Raw genomic sequence first — 7,258 nt, forward strand, 5'->3', positions numbered from 1 at the left:
TGGTTCACTCCCCGAGTAGCTGCAACAGCGAGAGCTGAGCCAATCTGAAGCCAGGAGCTTCTTCCAGGTATCCCACATGGGTGCAGGGTCCCAAGGCATTGGACCATCCTCAGCTGGTTTCCCAGGCTACAAGCAGGGAGCTGGATGGGAAGTGGAACAGCCAGGACACGAACTGGTGCTTATATGAGGATCCCGGCACATGAAAGATGAGGATTTAGCCACTGAGCCATCATGGTGGGCCCTGAATGTTTTTTAAAATGATGTATGTCTCTAATGATATAATCAGTTTCTAGGTATCCATTTTTAATCAAGCTAGAACCAACTGTGCATTTCCATACACAGTCAGCGATCCAGTGATTGTTTTGCTCAACCAAAATCAATTTGTCTCTTTATAAGAGATAAAATCACATTAAAAATCTTCGGGTGGGAGAAACCTCATAAGAAAGAAAAGTCTTTTGGCCTGCATGCTAGGCATCATGAACTGTGTAAGTTCCTCCATGCAAACTGCTCAGTTGGGAACCTTCCCTGTTCATCTTTATCCTCTGCCAGACCCTCAACAATAAATCTCCATGTGATTTATTTTTTCTGTGCCTTTTTCTTCATGTCCTCAAAGCAGGATTTAGCAGCTTTCCCACATTTTACTGATTTATCTATTTAAGGGATAGAGACAGGGAAGAGTAATAGGGGTGTCAATCTGCAGGTTCTCTGGGCTGGCCCAAAGCCAGAAACCAGAAATTGAATCCAGGTGTCCCACGTGGGTGGCCGAGAACCCACTCTGCGTACCATCACCGCTGCTGCCCGGGATCTGCAATTATCCACAGCCAGGACTAGGACCCATGCACCCAGATAGAAGATGTGAACATCTTAACCACAGGCTGAATACCGCCTCCCAGCCTTCCCATCTTTGCTGTATAGTGATGTCCTCTGTGAGTGTTCTGATGAGACACTGTGTGCAGTACATGGGATCCTTACTCCCTGTGGACACAGACACCAGGGTGACAGTTCACGGCCCTCTGCTGTGCTGTGGCTCTACTACCCAGGCTACTACTACAGGAGCTATGGGGAAACAGATGGGACCTAGAATGTCTCGCTTAAAGTGTTTGAGTTGTGCAGTAAGGCCTCCATGTGGCTCCAAATGGCTTTGCCCAGGAAAACACCTGACCACAGTTCCTTTGCCACGATACCCCCAGCTCTTAATGTCCTGGGGACCTAGTGGAAAAGGACAGGCAAAGAGCATCTATTGTTCTATTTACCTTGTTCCAATCATCAGAGGTAGGAAATAAAGCAGCATCTATTTGGGGAAGCTAAGAAATACACTTGTCTGTTTGTATATTTGCAAATATTATGCTACGCAATCTTTATTATCTCTGTGAGATCACTGTCATCTAACTGTCCCATTTTACAGGTAAAGGAACAGGTGCAGGTAAGTTTCACTAACTTGTCTGACGTCATACAGCTCTCCACAGACAGAGACAGCATTCTGACTCAAGCAGGAGCCAGCTGGAGTGAATATGCTCTGGGCTTGTAGGGTAGGATTTTTCAAAGGCAACCTGTGTACAAGGGGAGGGGGAGTGACTGCAGCCAAGAAAAAGCTGCTCTGCTGTATTTGGACATCAGTACTGGTTGGTCCCTCTTATCACTATTGCCCGTGTTCCCATTTATATCCTTGAAGTGAGTCCCTACTTGGTCCCTGGCTCTCGGTTTCCCTGCAGAGGCAGAAGATGCATCCTCTTTTGCTTCTTCTTGATGATGGATCTCTGTGAGGAAATCGTAGGCCAAGCCCATCACTAACTATTGCCCATTGCTGGCCCTGAGGTCCAGCCCAGCTCTGCCCCTCTCTGCCGTGTCTGCAGTCCTCAGGCATGGCTCCCACATAGCTGAGATGTCTCAAGCCCCAGATCTCCTCTCTCCATCCCTCTTATTCTATATCCTCCTCCTCTTGTCCTTGCTCTTCTCTTCCATAACAGATGTCCAACAGATGTCCAACTGTTGACTTTTGGGGCCCTAGGTCACTTTGCTTTAGGATTGTGCACTGTTTTACACATTGCAGGATGGTAGCAGCACTCTTGATCTCTACCCACCAAATGCCAATGCTCCTGTTGCAACCTCTGGAAATGTTTCCGGACATTGCCCAACAATCCCAGTGGAGAAATCCTGGGCTAGGGTTAAACCTTAAGCCCTGTTAGACTGCAGTCCAGTGTCCATAAACACATGCTACTGGTGACCATGGCCCGCAATCCTAACAGAAGTGACCATTTCCAAAGCTGGCATGACTTTGGAGCCCTGCACAGTGTGTCTGATCTGTTGCTGGTATCACTGGATTCTTTCTCTGCAGCCAAGTTCACTTTCACAGCAGCTATGTACAGATGTCATCCCTCATCCAAATTTTGCCTTTGAGAGCCAATATCCTTCGAATCTTAGTCTTAGATAGAGTAGAATCTTGATTTGGAAGCCAAATAACCACTTCTGAACCTTGGCATTTATTGATACCTATATGTCTATTAAGGAGCACCTAAATGAACAGCAGATAAATAACTCCTCCCCTCAGCTTCTGAGAATATGAATCTGGGCAAAACATATATACCATGTGACCTGTAAGCCAGTTGGATGGTGACACAATGTCAGGTGGCCTGTCTGACACTGAGAGTAGCTTGCTTTTTTGCATACTCTAAAACAAGCAAATGACAAGAGAATATAAACCATAAATTTTGACCCTGATGAATTTTCCACTAATAGAATCCATCTGCTGCATGTAACAAATCAGAATAAATACATTCAGTAAGACCTGGTCTTCCATGTAGTCAAGGGTCTCATATACTCTGACCTTGCGAGGTGACCATAGGGGAAAAAGTCGGGCCATGGCATGTACCAGGCTCAAAAGAATGGGTTGGGAGTAAAGAGCTTGTGCCCATGGAGACCCAGTTGTACTTTGAGAACTCTAATGGTTAAGTGCATATGTCAATTTGAATGGAACACAGAATACCCAGGTATTTGGTCAAACATTGTTCCAAGTGTGTTTGAGAGGTTTTCAGATGTTTAACCCTGGAATTGGTAGGCAACATGGATTGCCCTCTCTGGTGTGGGGAGGCCTTGTCCAGGCAGGACTTGTGGAGCCAAATGAAAACTGGAACAGAATAAAAAAGAGTAAAAGGCCACTTGTCATATCTGACTGAGCTGAGACATTGCTGGTTTCCAGTCTCTAAACTCAAAGAGAAACTTGGCTCCTCTGGGCTTCCAAGCCTTTTGGATTTAAGACTGGAACTTACCCTGGTGGCTAGCCTAGATTTAGGCTGAAGCTACACAACAGCTGGCCTGGCTCTCAAACTTGCCCACTGCAAGTCTTTGCACTTGTAGTCTCCACACTCACTTTCGCAGGAGTAAATTTCTGTAACAAATCTCTTCACACACACACACACACACACACACACTGGCTCTGTTTCTCTGGAGAACCTTGATCGATGCAGATGCCAACTGCAATGGCTTCAACCATGCCAGTGAATATTCCATCAGAGCCGACATTACAGTTCAATGAAGCAACTGACCACCCACACTCTGTGGACATAGTAGGATATGAGGAAAAGAGTTGTCAAAGCTTCAAGACCCTAGTGTCAAGAGCTTTTCACATCCAAATTTGGCTTAAGGCAAACAGCATTAAAGAAAGTACAATAACACAGTATAAGTCAGAAAATGCTTAGTGTACTTCGCAAATGTTGGCAATAATTCTATCAATTAAATTATCGATACAAGTGGATTATAAATTAAAATCAGATAAAAATGACACTGATGATAGCAAAGATCTTAACTTATTAAGCCTTAATAAAAATATTGTAATCTGTCATAAAAATTTTAGAAATTATATATTAGCAAAACGAAAACTCATACAGCATGTCTTCCATGATTCCATAACCCAAGAGCAATCATGGTCAGAATTTAGCTTACCTCATTCAAAACCCGCCATCCATCCATTTTGTGTCACCATATGTGAATAAGCCTGTGTATATACACAATTACCCAGAGCCCTCAGCTATGGTTTCTAAATTCTTTTCACTTTTTATTTGTTTTCACTTTTTATTTGATTCCTAAGAACTCTGAATTTACTGGATGATGCTGACATAAACAACCACTGAGGTCAACAGAGAGTTCTTTGTTTTGTTTCCCATAGGCCCTGGTTCAAGGAAAACCTGGTTGTATTTAAGCTTATGTGAGGAAGGGATTTGGCTTAGCAGTTAAGTGCCTGCGTCAGTACCTGGGTTTGAGTCCCAACTCTGGCTACTGACTCCAGATTCTCAATAATGCAAACCTTGGGAGGTAGCACCTAAGGATGGCTGCCATAATGGGGTCCCTACCACAAATTCATGGGATTTTGGTTGTGTCCTCAGTCCTTGTTTTGGCCAGGATATTTGGAAAACAAATCAATAAGCAGTAGGGTAGTTTTTCTCTCTTTTTTTCTCTCATGCCTGCTTCTCAAATTACTTGAATGATAAGGATGAAATGCGAAAGCTTTTTAATGAAATATAATGCAATTAAGTAGTGTGAGGTGAGACTGAAAAGTAAAAATGAATAAATAAATAAATAAACAGAGATAAATGTTTTGCTCCGTGCTATCCTAACATCTACTTTGTTTTAAAAGAAGAGACTTGGGGAGTGTTTCCTTAATATTCGTATGAACTGTCAGGATGAGAAGCTGTGAATAAGATACATCAATGACTAGTTTACCAGCTTTTACCCCCTACAAATGAGTGTGCTGGACTCCAGGAGACTCTATCCAATGAGTTACCAGAACAAAACAAAACAAAACAAAAAATGACTTCAACTTCTAGTGCCACTGTTGATTCCATCCAACTGGAGGCCTCCCAAGTTGATGACTAATAGAAGAATGCAATATATGTGTCTGCACCCCAGTGACTCAAGGAGATGAAGGAGAAACCTTAGTAATGGTGGAAACACTCTAGGTCCAAATACAGACAAGATGAGAATAGAGCAGTCCACGATCATCTCTCCAACACTCTCAATGTTCATCCTCCAAACAAATCCAACTGTGTCATCCTGAAGCTGTCCAACTGCCGTAACAGGTGTTGGTCGTTTTCCAGTTCCAGTTGACAGGTGTTGACACTCTGCTCACGGAACCTCTGGTACCTAGAAACATGCCCTTATTTGGAAACATTGAGATAGCTCATGTGATCAAGTAAAATGTGATTGTGCTGGAGTAGAACAGACCCTATTCCAACTACTTACTTTCTCGTAAGAAAAGTAAGAGAAAGAGCTCTGTATACACAGAGATATAGATAAAACAAAGGGTAGAAATTGCGGTGATGTAACCAGAGACCAAGGAATGCCAAGATTACCAGCAACTACTGGAAGCCAGGGGACAGAAAAGGAAGCATCTTCCCCTTGAGCCTGCAGGGGTGCAGTCTTGCCAAAACCTCTCAGGACTTCCTGCTTCCAGAGCTTCAGGGATGTACCCTCCTGCTTTTTGAGTCACCACTTCCAGATTCTTGACAACCTGTGGCCTTGACAAGTAACTGGTGACCTTGACAAATGGATACACCAATTAAATATGAGGTCAACACAAAAGCCAAGTTGCTCTTTACCCTCACTCAATATAGAGTTCTGCTTTTGTTGGCAGTTCTAATTCCTGTAGCTAGAACAGTCATTCTGTGGCCATGAAGCGTCAGTCCAATAATGTGTATTAAGTGTGACAGAGCAAACCAGCAGAAAGAGCTGGGCAAGGGGCTATTCTTTCATCAAAATCATTAAATACCTGGACTCAAGCTGCCTGCAAGAGTATAATTTATGTGATGGATACAATCACTCCTTATTAGCTACTTTTTAAAACCTGCTTGTTGGTTTATTAGTAAGATGAATAATACAAAACATTTTGAAAGACAGTGAAGTTTTATTCAAAAATACATTCCCAAATATATTTCTGGGGCTATGGTGTCAATGTTAGAGACAGCCAGGATGACGAAAACAAAACTTACATTATGAGGGATATCGGGGAGCAATGGGCTTGTACTTCTTAGTGGTCTCACTTAAGAGGAAGGGTTAAAATGACTGAAAATAAGGTTTCAAGAGAGGGGTGGGAGTTGTGGTGCGGTGGGTCAGTGGGTGCTTGGAATGCCTGTATCCCGTACTGGAGTGCCTGCGATGGAGCCCTGCTTCTACTCCTTATGGGCATGGGAAGCAACAGATGACAGCACAAGTACTTGGGTTCCCACTACTCATGTTGGAAACCCAGATAAAATTCCTGACTCCTAACTTTGTCCCAACCATTCTGGGTATTTGGGGGGAATAAACACGTAGATGGAAGCTTTTTTTTTTTTTTTTTTTTTTTTTTTGGTTACATGCAGCTGAACTCATTCTGGGTTGACACCCTGTTTCTTGTGCATTTCTGTTATGATAAACTTTCATGTTGTTCTTATTCAAGTACAGATGAGTTCAGCTGCCTTCCCAGTGTAATGTGACCTTGACATGGTGTCACAGAACTTTGGATGTCTCCAGGATTCCTAGGGGAATCACGGAAAGCTCATACTTAAACATATGTCAGTGGAAAACTACGAGTGGTGGCAATGAGTGGTGGCATTTAGCTTTCTGTGTTGTCTCGCTCACTGAACCCTGAGTGTGCAGGGCATGTTGACTTCCCAGGGAGTCCCAGAGAGATTTTGCTAGGTCTTTCTTTGCACACCTGAAGCTAAGTGGTAGAATATTCACTATGATTCAAATTACAAACTCAATAGAATAGGATTAGTACCTCCCAGAGACCTTTGGGTCTATTTCCTTTTGGCTGACAGGACATTGGAATACTGGCCCTTTGAATGGGTGGGCAGAAAATGAAGTAACAAGACACATGAAGACACATGTTCCCAACAGTCTTAACTTCTTCCTAGTGGCATCCCAATAGCTCTCACCCACCCCTAAAAGGCTAGTCACAGGTTCTTCCAAAGCTTGGACTGATGGCACTTGCCTATGCAAGGCTGAACCGGCTCTAGGCAGTGGCTACCTCCTCATCAGCCCCTAAATCACCCTTTATTCTTGCCCTTTCCTGTGCTGACAGCAGCCGGAAGCTGCTCAGAGAGCCACAGCCCACACTAACAACTGTTAGCAGACTTTAAAGAGAGTTCCTTCCCTGACAGATAATCCAGAGTTAAAGGAACAAACATGTTGAAAAGCCCATTTGAGGAGAGTCATTTCTAAGTGTGAACAATGCTGATGATAACAGTGGTTTTCTCAGAAGATGGCTTAGGAGAGCCTTGCTATT

The sequence above is a fragment of the Ochotona princeps genome, chromosome 3, assembly GCF_030435755.1.
Source record: "Ochotona princeps isolate mOchPri1 chromosome 3, mOchPri1.hap1, whole genome shotgun sequence".
NCBI classification, from domain to species: domain Eukaryota; kingdom Metazoa; phylum Chordata; class Mammalia; order Lagomorpha; family Ochotonidae; genus Ochotona; species Ochotona princeps.